Source organism: Choloepus didactylus, chromosome 13 (genome assembly GCF_015220235.1).
Source record: "Choloepus didactylus isolate mChoDid1 chromosome 13, mChoDid1.pri, whole genome shotgun sequence".
Taxonomy (NCBI): Eukaryota; Metazoa; Chordata; class Mammalia; order Pilosa; family Megalonychidae; genus Choloepus; species Choloepus didactylus.
The window spans coordinates 77,542,342-77,562,808 of NC_051319.1; the positions used below are offsets into that span (position 1 = coordinate 77,542,342).

Genomic DNA, 20,467 nt, shown 5'->3' on the forward strand with positions numbered 1-20,467 from the left:
AAGTACCTAGGAATAAACTTAACCAAGGATGTAAAAGACCTATACATAGAAAACTACATAACTTTACTAAAAGAAATAGAAGGGAACCTAAAAAGATGGAAAAATATTCCATGTTCATGGATAGGTAGGCTAAATGTCATTAAGATGTCAATTCTACCCAAACTCATCTACAGATTCAATGCAATTTCAATCAAAATTCCAAACACCTACTTTGCAGATTTGGGAAAGCTAGTTATCAAATTTATTTGGAAGGGAAAGATGTCTCAAATTGCTAAAAACATTCCAAAAAAGAAAACAAAGCAGGAGGACTTATATTTTCTTACTTTGAAGCTTATTAAAACTACAGTAGTCAAAACAGCATGGTACTGGCATTTGTCTATCTTGATCAATATGTCTATCCTGATCAGTGGAATCGAATTGAGAATTCAGAGATAGACCCCCAGATCTATCGTTGACTGATCTTTGATAAGGCCCCCAAAACCACTGAATTGGGACGTAACAGTCTATTCAACAAATGGGGCTGGGAGAGCTGGACATCCATATCTAAAAGAATGAAATAGGACCCCTACCTCACACTCTTCACGAAGATTAACTCAAAATGGATTAAAGACCTCAAAATGAGAGACAGTACCATAAAACTCCTAGAAGATAATGTAGGGAAACATCTTCAAGACCTAATATTAGGAGGTCACTCTTGGACCTTACACCCAAAGCACAAGCAACAAAAGACAAAATACAGAAATGGGAACTCCTCAAACTTAAAAGCTTCTGTCCCTCAAAGGAATTTGTCAAAAAGGTGAAGAGGCAGCCAACTCAATGGGAAAAAATATTTGGAAGCCACATATCTGACAAAAGACTGATATCTTGCGTATTTAAAGAAATCCTACAACTCAATGACAATAGTACAGACATCCTAATTATAAAATGGGCAAAAGATATGAAAAGGAAATACAAATGGTCAAAAAACACTTGAAAAAATGTTCATCTTCACTAGCTATTTGGGAGATGCAAATTAAGACCACAATGAGATATTATCTCACACCAATTAGATTGGCTACCCTTAAAGAAACAGGAAACTACAAATGCTGGAGAGGATGTGGAGAAATTGGAACTCTTATTCATTGTTGGTGGGACTGTATAATGGTACAGCCACTCTGGAAGACAGTCTGGCGGTTCCTTAGAAAACTAGATATAGAGCTACCCTTCAATCCAGCAATTTCACTTCTCGGCATATACCCAGAAGATCTGAAAGCAGTGACATGAACAGATATTTGCACACTGATGTTCATAGCAGCATTGTTCACAATTGCCAAGACATGGAAACAATACAAATGTCCTTCAGCAGATGATTGGATAAACAAAATGTGGTATATACACCCGATGGAATACCACGTGGCAGTAAGCAGGAATGAAGTCGTGAAACATTTGACAACGTGGATGAACCTTGAAGACATAATGCTGAACGAAATAAGCCAGGCACAAAAAGAGAGATATTGTTTGTTACCACTAATATGAACACTGTAAAAAATGTAAAATAAATGGTTTATATTGTAGAATGTAGGGGACCTAGCAATAGACAGTGAATTGTGAAGGGGGAATGATAATCTAATAAGAACAGATAAGTTATGGAGGGTAAGCTTAATGTTCTGGGAATGCTCAGGAATGACTATGGTTTGTTAATTTCTGGGGGGTATGGTAGGAACAAGTTCGCAGAAATGTAGTTATTTTAGGCTATTTATTTTTCTTATTCCTCTGTTGGGTTATAGTCTGTTTATTTTCTTGGGGTAGGATAGGAACATGTTGGAAGCAATGTAGTTATTTTAGGTTATATGTTTTTTCTTATTCTTTTGTTTTGGTTTTGTTTGAAATTTTTTTTATTGTTTGTTTTTTAATTTTATGATAAAGTTAAAAAAAACAATGAATGAGTGTGAAAAAAAGTAAATGAACAATGTGGAGAGGAAGGGAATGGAATGTTTTGGAGGTTCTTTTTTATTCTAATCTTTATTTTATGTTTTTTGAGTAATGAAAATGTTCAAAGATTGATTGTGGTGACAAATGCACAAACTAAATGATGATACTATGAACAACTGATTGTATACTTTGAAGGATTGTATGTTATGTGAATATATCTCAAAAAAATGCATTTAAAAAAATCTTAATATCCAGCATAGAATTCAGGACAAAAAGTTTTAAACAACGTAAAAAGGAGTACTTCTTAATGCTAAAGCCTACAATAATTTGTTTTTATATTAATATGCTTAAATTTCTATTTGATTTGGAAGCTGTAAATACAGTCCTTTGTGTCAATTTGACGAAATCAGTGAGCTCCTTCTAACTCTTTCCTTTTCTCCACTTCTTCCATTTTTTTAATAAGCTCTGGGAAAATTTTACGATATTGGTGCATATAATGTTTGCACTCTTATCTGTTGCCCCAATCTCTACATTTGTTTTCATCTTAGTTCTACAGTTGAATACATTCAATGGCCAAGGAAGATCCTTTTACCTTGATTTGCTCAGTCATGTCTAGGATGGCTGAAGCTTGTTCCCTAGTACAGTTCTTCTCAAAATTTAATGTGCATACATTTCTCCTGAGGGTCTTGTTAAAATGCAGAGCTTTGATTCAGAGGGCCTGAGATGATGAGGCCTGAGAATGCATTTCTAACAAGCTCCCAGATGCTGCTGATGGTGCTGGTCATGATCCTAGCAGTTTCCTCAGAAAGGGTTCATGACAGTATTCCCTAATTTCTTCCAGGTTTTAAGATTTTTGTCTATAGGTTTATACTTGAAAGATCAATTTGGCTGGATAGAACCTTGAGCCACACTTTTCTTCCTTTGAATGTCTTGTGGGTGTGCTGCTCCACTGTTTGTGGTAGTGATTGTTGCCCAAGAGAAGTGGTGGAGGGTGGTGAGGCGGGGCCAGGGTGGCTCTCTCTGTTGCCACAGCGAAGGACCTCAAACATGGCCCTTGTGAAGCATCACCTCTCCTCTGGATTTCACAGCCCAGCCTGTTCAAGGAGAGCTTTGTCCACTATGTTTCCCAGATTTCTTTGTGGCCCTTGTTTTCTAAGATGATGTACCACTTATAAAAGTTTCATTTTTTCCCAGCTCTTCACAAGACTCCTCTCCATTTCCCCTAGCAATCTTGCTTTGTTCAATTTAGGCCCTGCCCTCAGCAGTTCCCTCTCAGGGTGGGGTCCTCCCCTTCTGGAAGGAAATAATTGCTGGAGATTTTTGAGCTCTCTGAGCTTCTAAATCCCCTCCTCACTCAAGGTTCTTCCCCAGGTTTCCTCCTCTGCTCTACCTTTGGCAGCTGTTAACAATTTGGAGGTTGCAGTTTTCTCCTGGTTTCCCCAAACAATAGTTGCGGGTTTGTTGTTGTCATTGTTGGAATGTGGGAGGATTCAGAATTAGAGTGCTTCCTTCTGAAATGGAACATTTTCATATTTTTAAATTATAATAAAGAATTTTAATGAATGCCACTATGACTGATCCTCAACCAAAATTCTGCAGACATCCCTGATATTTTTTCTTTCTAATAAATTCCTAGTTCAACAGGGCACACACACTTTAATGCTTTTACTATGTGTTGCCAATTTACCCTCCATACTTAAGTTTCCATACCTACTGGCTGCGGAATTACTCTTTAAAGACTGTAAATAGTTACTGCAAATACTTCTCCTATATTTTTGAACTTCCACATTCTCTTGGGCAAAACCTCTCTCCCAGCAGCCACCTGCTTTGTGGCTGCTGTTCTGTAGAAGCCCAGGCCCAGAGGCCCTGGCATGGAGACAGGGGGCTGGAAAAACAGCTAGTCCTTATTTACCCTCCAGCACTTTCAGCTCTTCTGTTCTGATTTGATCCATGTAAAGGTATGTGTGGGTGTGTGTGTGGGGGGGAGGGGTGTCAATCCAACAGGTGACCTGGAATTGACAGATGGGAATGCTGAGTCAAGGACCCCAGGCTTAACTTTTTCTTCCCACCATGGACATGTTCAGCAAGTAACTTAAATTCATGGTGGTCCTGAAGTGCCAAGGGGAAAAAAAGCTATTTTTCCTCCATACATGATAAAACGATTCTAAAATAGCCAAATGAACTGGGAAAACAATTTTATTTATTGCTCATTCTGACTTGTAAAAGCTGAAAATGCACGTGCATTAAAAAATATTAAGTGGACTGAGCTCTTAGGTTTCAGTCTTGAACTCTTCAAGCTTGCTTCCCAGCTTCTGCAGAGCAAGGTTTTCCAGCCAAAGGCTGTGAAATGTTAAAAGCTTTCCAATTTTGGGATCTACGACTATTAAAGAAGTATCTAAATTCTGAATATTCCTCTCCTAGGAATATTCCTGCATCCTGACTCTCCAACAAGCACACTGCTCTCCCAAGGACAAATAATATGCAAAACTTTTTTTAGTCTACTTATGATAATTGCCTCAATTAACATCATAAGGCAATGGAAATTACATTCCCCAAAGGCTTCCTGCTGCGGGAAGTTACCCTGCTACTTTACTGCAAAGGTAGTAATAATTAAAATCAGGTTAGTTTGTCTTGCAAGTTTGTCTGTTAATCCATTATCTGTATTCACGTAAGATGGCATTTCTCTATCAAAATGCATGAATATTATAGCCTGTTGTAAATGTAAGCATAATTTTTTCTATTGAATTAGATGAGTCTTCTCCCTGCCAGAAAGCTTAAAATTGGTGTTCTTATAACAGCCGCCTAGTGGCTGCTTTTACTTTACTGAACAGACGTTCATCGTTCAGATCACAGGAAGTTTCAGTTCTCTGCTATTCTGTATGCCTGGCCACCCCAGGAGAACTAATGCTTCTGTCTGAGCACCTTTATTTAAGCTGGGCATCAATAACTAAAGTGCTCACAGGGAGAGTGATAGAGGAGGGGACTGGAAACCAAGTTACATGAGGGGCAGAGGACACAGTTGGAGAGGCCCTGTAACTGTCTTCAGATCTTGGAAGGACTGTTTTGTAGAAGATGGTTTGTTCTTCGTTGCTTTTCAAGACAGGCATAGGGCCAAAGTGGGAGAACTATATAAAGCCAGATTTCATCTTTAAATGAAACAATTTGAAACAATTAGAGGTGTCTGAAAAATATAAAAAGACGTCCTTGGGTAGAACTGAGCTCGCCATCATTGGGATAGTTCAAATGAATGAATTCATGATTAACTAGATTCATAATTAAATCTTCTATAATTATCTTTTAAATATATGACCATAGCCTTTGTTTTTAGAAAAGCAAAATCACTTGTTATTCTGACTACTATTATCGTAGAATGAGACCCTGTTGTCGGAAGTAAAGTGGTACCTGTAAGGGAATAAACGCTCTCTCGGTTCTGGAGGAGAAAAGAATTTATTTACGATCTTGCAAGATGGGGCGTCCAGCCAAACACGCGGAAGGCTGGCGCACCAGAGGAAGAGAATGGCGATGTTTAAATCTCCTACTCCTAATTCGCAAGTCCCTCCCCTGTTTCCCCATTGACTGGGTACTACAGAGGTTACAGCCTATCCGAGAACACTAACTAATTCATCTTTTGAGATTTTAATTTGTACAGCCAATCTCAGAGAGCCAACTAGCTTATTATTGAGATTTTGAACTGATTAGCCAATGCCCCCCCCCCAAATTTTTATTTTTTTGCTGTGAGTTCCCGCCTCTGATACTACCTCATGTCTCTTTACATCAGGCAGATTCTCTCTTCTCTTTGTCTGGGGCTTGTTTAAACTGGTTTTGCCTCCATTTCCCTTATTCCATGCTGTCTCTATGTGAAAACGAAACTTATTCCTTTCTTACAGATTCCCTCCTCTTTTTTTTTTTAAACACTTTTAGTTTTCACATTTTAGATTCTCAAATTTGCTAAGGGCTTTTTTACATTCCTCATCATAGGGATCTTTCTTATTTTTGATTCTAGTGGTTTTGATGGCTTTTTGAACTAGCCTTTGAGCACACGGGATTATGTAGCACCCAGCTGTTATAAACATTTTGGCTGGAATGATAAGGAAAATTAAAATAGATGTTGCAATTCCTTTCCATTTCTCGAACCAATTTTCCAACCATTCTATGAGTGGGTGTTAATGCTAGAATTCTTTTCTAGTTTCTGAAATAAGGCTGTTAAGCCTTGTAGGGCTTTGGTGATAGTTCCATTAGGTGCAGTATTATTGGGGATGAATGTGCGACAATTTCCCCCAACTATAGCACAGATGCCTCCTTTTTCAGTTAGCATTATGTTTAGGGCCATTCTGTTCTCCCATGCCATTCGGCTAGTGGCATCTAACTGTTCTGCTATTTTTTTTAATGACATTCCTGGTATAGTTGATAAATTTTAGCTGATGATTGACATTTTTATTGATGGTGACCCACCAGAATAAGGATGATTTAAATTCTGCAGCTAATTGATTTCTAGCTTTAAACTCATTAGGAACTTTCTGGGGAACCCCTATACTATCTACAAACATTTTTTTTATTGAAGGAACTAGGTACACTTTGTACATTTTTCTTTTCTACTTTGCCTTGGGTTGGTACTTTATTACTTTCAAATGCCAGGGTAAATGAGATAGCCAATTGAACCAGAGCACAGGTTCCTTCCCACCTTTCAGGTAGTGTTGGCCAGAGGATGCCCTCCCCACAGTACCACCAGAGGTCTGCTCGGGGTATAGTTAGGCTGGAGAAGTTGCCAGTACTATCCTTGCTCACATTCCACACCTGTGTACACAAAGCCATGGTACCAAGATCCTGGAGCCCTTCTTCCCATCTGGAGAGACAGGCAGAGTGGTTTCCGGGACCAAGGTGAGACGCTGGTATGGCTTTGACACTTCCCTCCTGGACTGGAGGGAAAAGGGAGGACAACGTACTACAACTTTCACCAGGAGTAGCATTTTGAAAGAGGAGTGTTATACATTTAAACTCACCTTCATGCTTTTTCATCCCCAAGGGGAAGGGCATAATCTGAACAGTGGGTTGTTTGGTTGCACAAGCAAACAGTTACTGCTGTTTAGACTCTGGGTGGTATGTTTGCCCCATTCTACCCAGGCATTTGTATTTCCATAACCTGTCTCTATTTCTGTGGTTTGCTTTAAGTCTTTGGCCTTAAGTATTCTAATGACCTTGGGGTCAATTTGTACTGGAGAGTTAAATTCCAGCCAAGTTTCCCTTAATGGTTTTTTCTCCAACCTGGGTTAAGACCCATCCCTCATACTGTGTGGTCTACCAAGCAGTGTTCCAAGGATAACAGGGGTTAGGTGTCTCATAAGTTATACTCTCAAATGTTTGCCCCCCAACAATCTTGCTTTCTATTTGAACAGTCTGCTTACATAAATGCTTATATTCCTTTCTCAGTTGTTGCTGACGTTTTAGATTTTTACAGCTCATTACTTGACAAACATCAAATTGTACAGTTTGAGACTTTAAGCCTTTGACTACACTTATAACCAGCTTAGCAGAACCTGTTACTCCTTGAATATAGAACATTATGATCAGCATAAGCAATTTCATCATTAAGCTATACACAGAGCACAATGCAAACATAGGGTTTAATCCAGCCCTTTCTCCCTTCTAATATGTTCCTTTAACTGTTGCCTATTTAAAGTGATCCTTAGGGGATCTGAGGTAGGAGTCACTTTCCAGGATTCAGGTTGAGTTGCTGGATACTTATCGTCTGGTTCAGGCACCGGTCCCTTCACTCGTGTGTAATGAGTCCAGCCTTTTTCTGCCGTTCGGACTGCCGTCTTAGTTGTCAGCAAGACTTGATAGGGTCCTTCCCAGATCGGTTGAAGTTTGGATTCTTTCCACGACTGGATCAGAACCCAGCTGCCAGGCTGATGTCAATGGGCAGCAAATTCAAGAGGCAGGGTTTGAGCCAGCAGTCCACGGTGCCTGAGAGATGATAAAGTAGAAGACAAGGCCAGTATATAATTCTTAAGAAAAAGATCTTTTGTGTCTAGGGAGGGGAGCTCTCCAGTCCTCCTGGGGAAAGGCAAACCAAAAACCAAAGGCCTACACCTTGTAATTGCCTAAGTACTAAATTACACATGGCTTGCACCCCTCTAATGACTCCCCTAGTGTAAAACTGCTAATACCTGCTTTAGGTACAGACACTCCTGAAGTCATGTGCATGAAGAGCAGCAAGAACTTACCAACATTTCAGGCTAGAACAATTAGACTAAAGGACAACAATAATTTACAATAACCTAAGATTAATGAACACAAAAAGGCTTACCACTCTTAAATGCTAAATTAAAATTCAGTTTTTAGTACACCTAGTTTAGTGATGCTTGAATATACGTGATTCACATATATGCATACCTTGAACATACACACAAGTTTTGCTGTTAGATGAGTAAAAACCCACTCTTCAGGGAGAGGAGGACAAGCCTTGGTGTGTAGTATTTGACAATATATGTGGTGTCTTTATTCCTATTAGACTTAATGTTAAGATAGCAACCTGGCATTACCAAATGGAGACCTGGGAAGAGATATGAACCATTCACTGTTCTAAGTTTGTTTAATTCAGCTTTAGTGAACCTTAAACCCTTTTATAGGAACATTTACTTGCACTTTGAGTATGGACCTTTTGCTTTTGCCCAGAATATATCAGAAAAATTATTCTGCTTTTTACAAGAATACACAGTCTCATATATCTGGAATACAGACACATATAACTTATATACACACTCATAACCATACGAAACAGACATACATTCCCATTTACAAGCATGTATAGCCAATACACTACTGTTACACATACATAGAAAACTTTTACACAGTTTTTCTCACCTTTTTTTTTTTCATTTTTCACACTATTGTGAAACTGCACACAATTGCCCAGCTTTAGAGTACACACAAACTAGTATACGCTATAAAGACACAAAGAAATAGCTTCAGTTTACTATAGATGAGTACACAGGAAATTTTTGCCAAGCTTTAAATTACACACTGACAAACTTTCACAGTTTGAAAGACTCCTACGTAATTGTATTACATGCTTTTATTACATACAAATACAACTATCCCACATCCCTGTGTAAACATACAACTTAAACTCCCATTAGATTCATGAAGTTTTAACTCTCAGAATGCATCCAAATACAGTCCTAAAAAATGTGCATATAACTTTCTATATACCCTGATACACACATTAAGGGACTTTAAATGTAGCTTCCACATGCTTTAGACTTAATTACACAGCACACTAAAATATGTAAATGTATTTATTAATACCTGTTTAGCCCCACATAAGTATATGAATAGAGAATCACACAAACCCCATGCTACAAATTTCCTTCCTCCTTTTTGTTTTTTTAAACTGCTCCAATTACTTCTCTATCTCACTTTTGTCTGTTTCCTCCCTGGCTTGTTTATTCTCTGAATATTTCCTCTAATGGCTTATTCAGCCATTCATCGATTTTTGGATCTTCTCTGAATATTAGGCTAAAATTCCTTTATATAACTGACCTTTTAAAGTCTGAGTTATTAACAGAATGACATTGTATTCTTGGGGCTTGAGGGAGTGGGAGTCCAACCCTTTTTAGAGGTTTTTGTGGCAGCCCTTTTCTTTTCAAAGTCTGGGGTGATGTTGGAGAGATTACCTTTTTGGCCCCACCCTTCTTAAACATCGGGGTGCCACCCAGACTCTGCCTCTTCGGGGTAAAGGCTCTACCTTCTCTGAACAGTGGAGTGGCAGCCAGGCTTTTCACATTCCCCTGGGAATGTGCTCCACCCTCTGGGTCCTGAGGCGGCAAAACTTTTCTAGAGCATTGAGAGGGAAGGCCCACCCTCAACCCCCAGGGCAAACTCACCCTTTTCATGCATGTGGGCCACTCCACTCTCCCAGCCTGAGACCACTTGACTTCAGACCTCAACTTTCATCGTTCTTTGGGGATATGGGTACAGCCAATTTTATTTTAGGTGGATGCAGTCTCTGTCTTTCTCTCATAGCCGCCCTCTTTCCCATTTCCCTTTCTTCTCCCAAGAAAGGGATATTTACATAAACCAGAGTTTAAGAATCAAGTTAATTGTTATTCAGCTAGCCTTGCTAGGCTTTTTATTAATGATTCTTACCTTTCTTTCTTTAAGAGCCTTTAGAAACAGAAACTTTTGGAAATCTCTCCATTTTTTTTTTTTTCTTAACTTTTGGTGGGTTGTAATTACTGGAGCAGTCAGCATTAACTGGCTCTCCAATTGCCTGGGGGCATAGACTGCTTCCACCAAAACCCCAGGCTTTAATGGTTCCCGCCCCGGTGGGGGAGGGGAAACCATAAGATGGGGGAATGCTTATCCCAGGTTTTAGTTTCTTTTTTCCCTGCAGCCACCACATAGCACAGTTCAATTCTGCCTTGGAAAAAGGTTTATTTTTATTAACATGACACACGAGGTCAGCACAAAGCCAACTCTTATCTGCCTTATATTTTGGCCAGAATATATTTGGCAGCAAAATGACTTTTTTTTTTTTTTTTGTCTAAACATAACAATAATATTTGATCATTTTCTTTTACCCTTTCCCTTGGTTCAATTACTTTTAGCCCAATGTTTTAACATGTTTCCCAATGGATTATTTAGAGGAATGTTCCCCGGGGACCCTAAAGGTACCCCCTTCCCTTTATTCCCAGCCGGCTGACTGCCTCTATTCCCCATTCTGAGTCTTGCCTGAGCATCTTTCCCTTAGGATCAGCTCTAGGCTCATCAGAATGTCCCCATTCTGAGTCTTGTTTGGGCATCTTTCCCTCAGGATCAGCCCCAGACTTTCAGAATGCTTTAACCACCAAGGTAATATAATATTTCTTTCCTTACCTTGGTCCGTGCACGGAGTTGCCTGGTTAACCAGAGGCAGGCCTTTTCTTTTTCCCCCTTTTCTCATCCACAACCGGCAGATCCAAGCATCTGGTCTCGGGCCCTTTAGCTGCCGGAGATGGGCCCCCAATGGCGGAGTCCGAGACCGCTCAATCAGCGGGGCGCGCCTTCCCTTTGTCCACCTCGGGGGTCCCCCTCCGAAGCTTTGGATCCCGGACGAGCCCCCAAGTTGTCGGAAGTAAAGTGGTACCTGTAAGGGAATAAACGCTCTCTCGGTTCTGGAGGAGAAAAGAATTTATTTACGATCTTGCAAGATGGGGCGTCCAGCCAAACACGCGGAAGGCTGGCGCGCCAGAGGAAGAGAATGGCGATGTTTAAATCTCCTACTCCTAATTCGCAAGTCCCTCCCCTGTTTCCCCATTGACTGGGTACTACAGAGGTTACAGCCTATCCGAGAACACTAACTAATTCATCTTTTGAGATTTTAATTTGTACAGCCAATCTCAGAGAGCCAACTAGCTTATTATTGAGATTTTGAAGTGATTAGCCAATGCCCCCCCCCCCAAATTTTTATTTTTTTGCTGTGAGTTCCCACCTCTGATACTACCTCATGTCTCTTTACATCAGGCAGATTCTCTCTTCTCTTTGTCTGGGGCTTGTTTAAACTGGTTTTGCCTCCATTTCCCTTATTCCATGCTGTCTCTATGTGAAAACGAAACTTATTCCTTTCTTACACTGTGGCTAATCTTCATCTTAATCGCAATTGAGTTTCTGGAACCTGTTACCAGGCTAGCATCTACTCACATATGGAATAATTAAGAGCAAAACAACAAAAATGCTTTATATTTGGGTCTTTCGCCCACATTTTTAAATATCAAAATTATAACTATTTCTCTTCATATAAATTTATGATTATGTATTTCCGAATTATATTCCAGAGATGATTTTAGCTTTCAGGAGGACTCATCTCCTTAGGCTTAATTCTATTAACCCCAGAGAACAGTTTCCCAAGCACAAAAGAGAGAAAATGATTACACTCCTATCTCTAGTACGTGGTGGTGAAGGATCGCCCCACAACTCAAGAACAAAATCATCCTCTAGCAGTGAAACACCTCAGTAAGCACATTGTAGACAAGAATAGGTACCCGTGGAAGAAATTTCCTTAAAGAGATAGTTTTTCCATAAAAAGAAGAGGTGGCCACATGGGTGTGGTCCCTCCCACTCCAGAATTCAGCTAAAGGTCACTTCTCATCCTGCCCTACCCCCGAAGGGGAAAGAATGCAGCCCAGGGAGGGTGGTGGCCTGCTGCAGGACCAGACCTCGGGCTTTCAGGCCACCCTGCTGCGGGCCTCTGGGCTAGGACCTGTAAGTATGGTTCTGAGCTCACAGAGACTGGCCGGAGAGGGCTTGGCACCTCACCGTCCAGCCAGGCACATCTTGACTAGATATCGAATCACAGCCCAGTATCTGACCAGGAAGTTTGTCTGTTTCTGTGTATGTCTCCCGCACTGTGAATAATAACTGAGCAAGAACTTTCTGGTTCTGTTACCCCTTTAGCCACAGACCTGGCAAATGGGGCTAGCGAAAGAAGAGCCCATATTTTATGGATGTCAGATTTAGCTAATAAAAATATAGGACACCCAGTTAGATTTGAATTTCAGATAAACAATAAATAATTTTTTAGTGTATCTCCCAAATATATTTTATCTGGCAACCCTACCACATTTTGCAGTCAAGATTTAAGCCTTTGAAAGGGGAAAAAAAAAAAGGTGGGTAGGGGTGGGGAAGAAGGTCAGCAGGACAGAAACAAATCACAGACATGCAGTTAATGAATTTCTAACACTTTTTGTTATCTTGTTTTTCTCAATTTAAAATATTTTCTTCGATTAATTTTTCATTTAAAAATGACTTTTTTACTTTTATGAAAATAATGAATAAATGCCAAAAATTAAAAAGTCAAATAAAACCAAAAAGTATATAGTGAAAAATAGCAGTCATCTGTCCTACCCAATCCCACCTCCCAGTCTGATCCCCAGAGTTACCCACTTAAACTCTTTCACCTGTTTCTCCCAGTTTTAAACCCCTGCCCACATACTTCTAAATAATAGGCTTATATTGATATTTTGTTGATTTGTCAATTTTAGACATCATCCATTTTCTTGTACTCTTCATCTTGAGAGATGAGGATTTGTTTCTCTTACTCACTACCACCTGCATTCTCCTTCCCCTTCCCCCATGTTCCCAGTGCTGTGTCTTTGTTTAAATCTATATTCTGTGTTTACATTATGATAGCTATGTAAATTTTTGGGCTGTTGCATTTCTCTTCTTTTACAATGTGCCATTGTTTGAGTTAGCAATTGCTTCATATTTTATATTTGCTCAGTTTTTGTCCTCTCAACATAATTTTCCACCTAATCTCACCTGTCGGATAATCCATCTGAACCTTCTTTTCCCTGAATCTCTCTATTCTCTGTCTCAGAGTGGGTCTCTCGTCCCTAGACCTGCTACCTAGCTGTCATCCAGGGTCAACTTCCCCATTGTCCTGCCCTTTGCGCTGTCCCAGGCACATCTTCCTCATTCTTGGATTATTCTCCTGTCTGTTTTGAGGGCTTCCTGAGAAAAGGAGCATGAGAGGTAAATTATTTGAGCTGTACCATTTCTCTTGATTAATGGTTTAGACTTCCAGGCTGTAAATGATTCTCACTTAGAATCTGAAGGCCTTGCCCCAGTAACTTCCAGCATTTCCGATGAGAATTTCTCTGGATTGATCTTTTTTTTCTTTCTGGATCCTTTCAAGGTCTTTTCTTTGTCTCTGGTGTTCTGACCTTTCATGATAATAGGCCTTGCAATGTAAATCTTGTTCTCTCTCCCTGAGGACAGTATTTATAGCATTTTGAAAATTTCCTTCTCTTCCCTGAACTTCAGGGTTCTTCTCTGCCCCACCCCCAGCCTGTCTATAGTGCCTGGGGCTTTCCTTAAATGTCTGGGGATCCTTGGATCTCTAATCAGATTTAAGAATTATATGCTAGAGATGATTGGAGGCTTGGTGTGCTTGGGCAGGGCTTGTCTAATGGGGGACATCCTGGTATAGCTGTGGTTGGAGAGCTGGCTTTTCCTCTGGGGACCCCAAATATCTGTATCTGTAGGTCTGCTGATTTTCTGTGGTAAAGAGTTCTTCGGCCTCCTAGAGGGTGGGAAGTATGTCTGGCTGCTAGGTCATCTGGAAGCTTGGTGAGAGAAAGGGGCTGAGGTTTACCTTTCAGTATCTGGACTTCAGTTTATTATCTTTATTTTCATTTCTACACTTCACACCCCACCACCACCATGCCTTACACGCCTATTCAAATTCTCCAGTGAGTAAAAACCAGGTGCAGGAATGGCCACCGTGTGGCAAGCCCACCGCCCACCTGGGACTCCTCCACTCCTCCCACCCACAGCAAGGCCCTGCGTCTCCCCAGAAGCCCTCGCAGGAGCAGGGCTTCAGCTCCCTCCATGCTGCCGTGTGACTCACCACTCCTTCCTCTGCTTCCCACCTTCCAAAACTGTGTTGACATCTTTCGTCTGCTGCTATCTCCTCTCCTATTCTCATAGACTTTGTGGGTTTATAACTTTTTTTTTTTTAACTCCTTTACAGTTGTTTTTAGTAGGGTTTGGGGAAGAAGCAGGCAGATTTCATGACTCTTCTGCCATGTTTAAGCAGAGGATCTCTAGTGTCAGTTTTCACTTTGAAGCACCTGGTGGTAACAATTTCCAGGCCCAGTTCTAAAATAACTCTTGCTTTCAGTTAACACAGTCACTTTTTATTTTATTTTGGGGTACGTGCTTCTTTATGGGAAATGGAGCAAAGTCCAAACACACACAGTTTAATTGTATTAGTAAAACACTCTTGACCTTTTGAAGAACAACAACACAGATCTCTCTGCTTTTGTCTGGGGATGGGGGATAGAAAAGCCTGAGAGGTACTTTGAAACACGGCACTTGCCCCAGTGCTTACAAGACCTGCTCTCTCTTCTGTGCTAGGATAAAAGCAAGGAGAAAGCCGAAATATCATCTCCTTTGAATTAATCACGAGCCCCACCTCTCCTGCTATCCTGTGTTTACACATTACTGCCATTGTGTTGTATCTGCTTGCGGATCGCCTTTCATCCGCAGGCCACACAAAGCCCCCTTCATTTAAAGCTCCACACGTGGCTCTCGAATTATGAGGGCATTTAGCAATAACTCCTCATTCCTCTTATTGAAGGGCTCAGAGTCTGAAGGGAGGATGGCTGCTGTTTCAATGTGCCCTGCTGTGCTCAGCAGACATCTAAAGTCCAGACAAGCCAAGGAGGGAAAGCAGGGTCAGGGAGCCTGTTGCAGAGAATGCTGGCTCCCTGGGAGGGGGATGAGGGGAATTGGTAGGAGAGTGAATGGACCAGGATGTATAGGGCCTTGAGTGCCACACAAAGAGAAGGACTTTGGATTTTCCTGGAAGCAGTGGGGAGCCATCCAAGGATTTTGAGGATAGTGACATGAGATAAACTGTGCTTTCCAGGAATTAAACTGATAGTTGTGGGTTGGAGGGATCAAAGCAAGGAGAGGCAAGATTGATCTAGGAGGCCTGTGGGACAAAGTGATTCTTAACCCTGGCTAGCACAGATGACTGAGGAGCTTTTTAAAACTCCAGACCCTGGCCTGAACCCTTAGAGATTTTATTTCAGATGGTCTGGTGATAAGACCAGGAATCTGTGTTCTCAAAACATTTCCCAGGTGCTTCGCTGAGCTGAAGGGCTACTGTGACAGGCCCACTAAAGGAGACCAGACCCCACACATGTGCGGTGACTCTGGGGAAACAGAGGAAGAATGAGACTGGAGGGAAGCTGCCCTAAGGGGAGCCCCAGCTGGCTTGTGCTTATTTCAGGAAACTGAGGGGGGAGGTATGAGGAGGACCATGAGTTGGGCCCGGGTGGCTGTGTGGATATTGGTGCTCTTCCTGCAGGAGAACCTGGAAGATCAGATTTGAGAGAAGATGATGTGGGAAATTCAGGATGCCTGAGGATGCCCTGAGGGCCTGGACTTGGAGGACGATGAATCTGGGGGCATCCAGCCTCTACTACAGTCATGGAGTGTGTGAAGGTGAGAAAGGGAGACTCTAGTCCAGGTCCCTCAGGCCACGTAGATACATGTGGACACATGCATGGGCACAGGTGTGGATAGACATATGGACACATGAAAGCTGGCACACATGGACACACATGGACAGTGCATGGACATGCATGTGGACACACGTAGACACATGCACAGCGAGTCGTCCTCTGAGGAGGCAGCAAGTGTGGTGGTTGAGAGATTGGGCTCTGGAATCCAGCAGCCCTGGACTGAAATCCTGTCAGTGTGACTCTGGAATGAGTCATCGGTCCTCTGTGAGCCACAGCCTCATCTGCAGAAAGCAAATGATAATATGCAAATGACACATGGCTGTGGTGATGATTCAAGGTGCTGCTTGTGAAGGCTGACACAGTGCTTGGCACACAGGGACACTCCATAAACAGTGGCTGATAAGAGTAATAATACCAAAACATGTGCTCTCACTCGTGAAGCCAGAGAGGCATAAAGTATTTCCTTCAGAGTGCTAGGAGACAGGTCCATGGGAAGGCATGAAACCTTTCATTTGTTGCTACCCACAGAATCCTCCATGTGGCTTTCTCCGGCTGTGTGTTTGGTGAGTCCTTTGCCTTTTATTTCTAGGACTCAGAGAGAAATGACAGTCCCTTGTTGCTGCATTTAATTGGAGAGGAGCACAGAGATCCGAGATGATAATTATGACACCTTAAATGTCAAGATCTTCAAAAGTCTGCCATTGTCCTCGCTGTCACCCTGAGCAGCTCTGGGAACGGAAACCCTGCAGCCCCCCAGAGCGTGCCCTGGGTCTCTCAGCCCGGCTTCACCTGGGAAATCTGAGTGACAGTGACGTGCAGGCTGCAGGAAGACGCACAGTCAACAGAGGAGCTGTGACGAGCTCTGAAGAGGTGAGTTGATGATCTGCTATTTATAGCCCTTCTAAGAGGCTCTGGCCGCCAGCTCCATGTGAGCCTGGGTGGAAATGATGCCTTCGCAGAGCTGCGAGCACAGAACGAAATTGGTGATTCATGGACAGCAGCCACTTGAAATACAAATGCTTCTGCATCCCCAGCCCGACCGGCCTTTCAGACTCCCTCTTGAGATGCGTGTTGTGCGGTTGCTAGCCTCCTGCCTCCTTATCCATAGGTGTTTGGCAGTATGTGAGGACAAGCAGGTTCTGGTCCAAGAAGAGGTTTGGGGAGGGCTGCAGTGTGCCTGGGAGAATCCTGAGAATTTCATCTCACCCCTCCCAGAGGCCTTGTCTCGAACCTGGGCCAGGGCTGAGTGAGAGGCAAGTCCCGGGCAGGGGAGGCCACCGTTGGTTGCTGGGGCCCTGAGAGGCCATCAGGTCAGAGGGGAAGGGACAGTTCCTGCTTTTGCCCTCTGTCTCCATGGGTGGATCAGCTTCCTGATGACCCTTGTTCTGCTGAACATGCAAAAATGTACAATGAGGAAATCCTTGTGGCTTTAATTTTTTTTTCCCATTCCACAGCCTAGCACCTGTCACCTGAAGTAACTGTTGTTTATTTTTGTTGGTAATATCTTGGCTTCCAGGTCAAAGTCGAGTCAGAGACCCCCACGTTGCCACACCCAATTTGAGGAAAGCGCTGGGAGTTTCTTAGTTTCCTGCAACCAAGACTGGATTTAAAAGGCCAAACCAGCGCAATCAGGCATAAACCAACTGAGCTCTGAAGCTCTGTCTCCACTCTTACCAGCCATGTGGCCACAAATTACTCTCTGAGACTCAGTTTCCTAACTGGTAAAATGGGGATAATAGTAGAACCTACCTCATTGGGTTGTGGTAAAGATCAAAAGATGGGTGATAGGTGTTCTGGTTTGCTAATGCTGCTCTTTTTGCAAAATACCAGAAATGGATTGGCTTTAGAAAGGGAGTTTATTTGGTTACACAGTTACAGTCTCAAGGCCATAAAGGTAAGGCTTCAACAATTGTGTACCTTCATCCGAGGAAGGCCAGTGGCTTCCAGGAAAGCCTCTCTAAGCTGGGAAGGCATGTGGCTGGCACCTGCTGATCCCGGGTTGTGTTCTTGCTCCTCTCTCAGTTCCTGTGGGTTCTTCAAAATGTTGCTCTTGGGAGGTTTGTCCTCTCTTAGCTTCTCCGGAACAAAAGTCTGTTTTCAATGGCCGTCTTCAAAATGTCTCTCTCGGTTGCTGTCCAAATGTCACTCACAGCTGCACTGGGTTCCTTCTGTCTGCCAGCTCATTTATATAGCTCCAGTGATCTAATTCAGACCCACCTTGAATGGATGGGATAACACCTCCATGGAAATTATCCAATCAAAGTCATCACCCACAGATGGGTGGGGCACATCTCCATGGAAACATCCAATCAAAAGGTCACACCCTAACCAAAAAGATTAATCAATCTGCCCCCACAAGACTGCATCAAAGATAATGGCATTTTGGGGGCCGCAATACATCCAAACCGGCACAGTAGGGAAAGTAGTCAGCACAGCGCCTGTCCACAAAGGACTCAATAAATGGAACCTGCTGCTGCTGCTGTGCAAGTTGTTTATATTGTTGTGTTTGGCCCCTATCCTGACCCCACTACTTTGCACGCATCCTATGATACTCACACTCCTGGTGGAGGTGGTACCCTGGGGCATCGGCAGAGATCCTCAGCCCAACAAGAGCATATGTTATATGAGGCTGCCCAGCATAATGGGCAGTTTGACCCCTTCCTTTGCCCACCCTGCCTTTGCCTAGAAGTCAGACACATGTTCCCTTGGGGTTGGGCCTTGCCTGGGTTGGCCACCCTGATTCTTCTGCTCCTCTGGGCCCTGGAGTGACCTTTGGGACATTAAACATCACCATCCAGTGGAGACCTTCATCTGAGGGTCCCTGGTGCCCCAAGGGAGAGCCTGGACCACTGGCAGGATGAGCCCCCCCACACACACACTTACCAGCTGGACACGTAGCACAAACTGCTGATTCACAAAGATTTGTGAGGCTTTGGCTGTTTCCACATTCTCTCATCTCCAGCTGTCGGCCAAAACACAATTGTAGCTGTCACTTTGGCAGTGAGGTGCTGTGATGTGTCCTAATACAACTGTCTCTGCTCCATAGCAGTGAGCTTTGGGGAGGTGGGAGGGAGCCACAGCTGCTCCCATGGAGAGAGCCACTCTGGAAAGTGGTTTGCATGACATTCATGCAGGTGCAGTCCCCAGGGTGGTGTGAGCACCAGGGGAAGGCCCTACCTTAGAACGTGCCCTGGCATTGCCTGCGTCTGCATCTACAGTAATGCAATTCTGATGACATCAATTAATAAGAGAGAGGCAGCCATTGAAGTGAGGCACTGTTGGCAGCTATAAGCCTTGGAAAATAGCCTTTAGACTTATGCACAAGTCAGACTCCAGCATGTATGGTGTGCATAAGTGGTTAGACAGTGGGATACATGGTGTAGGGAGAAGGTGCCAGAGATATAGCAGGGGCCAGATTGGGAAGCAAGGGACTTGAAGGCCTGGTCATGGAGCTTGGACTTGACCCTGGAGGCAATGGGGAACCACTGGAGGGTTTAAGAGGGAGAGTGATGTGGTCAGATGACACTGGGGGGCCTGGGCTCAAATATCCCCAAGAAGTAGCACTGAGGGTAAGGCTGTCTATCCCCATAGCACTTGTTGAGAAGTGACTTGCTGTTTGGGTAGGTATTCTTGCCGCTCTGGAGGACCAGCCCCAGAATTCAGGGGTGGAAGGGACTCTGTGTGGTTTAAGTACAGGAAGGGCCAGCCTTGGACAGACCAGCTGAGAGTGTGCTGAGTGTGAGGGGAGGTATGGGGCTCAGGCCTTCCCTCTTCTTCAGACCTTCTTGGCCAGGAGTTCATTAATAGAGTACCTGCTCCTGAGTGCAGATGTGCCAAGTTCACACAGTCATGCCAAAGGTCAGGGGGAGGCTCTCAGGATGAGAGATGGTCCCACTGCCTGTGGGTGGAGCCCACCCCACACTGGGAAAACATCAGAGACAAATATCCCAGCTTGGTCGAAGGACGAATTCCTAGAAGGAAGGTTCTGTCCTCATATGCGTAAGTAAATACTGGTTTATACATTGGTTAGTGGAGACAGAAAAATATAAAGCACTGGAAGCCATTACCAGTGCATGATCCACCCATGAGAACGGAAGCCAGAGCATATCTGGACCATCACGTAAGTCAAGAGGAAGACAGCATTCAATTGACAAAATTTTTGTGTACCCTTCTCGGAAGTGCATTGTTGTGCAATAAGTGGTTTGGCTGAGATTCTCCCCTTTCAGCTGCAAACCTCAAGCCAGGGGGAGTAGGATGCCTCTAAAGTTGTCAGAGGAGAAGATGTTCCCACTGTCCCCGTGATCGTCTGCCAGGGTGTGGGGTGGGATGGGGTTGAACAGCTCCTGACCAGGTGGTTGTGGAGGGGGCTGGAACCTTTGGCCTATGGGCGGGGCCTGAGGGCAGGCAGCAGGTCATAACCACCGCTAGCTGCCCAAGGCTGGCTTGGAGCAACATGCCAAGATGTAGGTTTTGCCCATTTGGTCTGCCTTTTCCTCTAAACTACAAAATTTAAGGATAACATGTATCAGGTCTTTTTTTTCTCC

At 43.2% G+C, this 20,467-nt stretch overlaps 1 long non-coding RNA gene across 1 annotated transcript in view; it reads left to right on the forward strand.

Moving 5' to 3' along the window:
• Positions 1-20,467, forward strand: part of LOC119507596 — an 82,504-nt gene that overhangs the window by 22,563 nt on the left and 39,474 nt on the right. Inside the window, exons 2-3 of the long non-coding RNA XR_005211325.1 lie at positions 15,767-15,903; positions 16,513-16,793. This is a non-coding gene — a long non-coding RNA (uncharacterized LOC119507596). The remainder of the gene's footprint in view (positions 1-15,766; positions 15,904-16,512; positions 16,794-20,467) is intronic.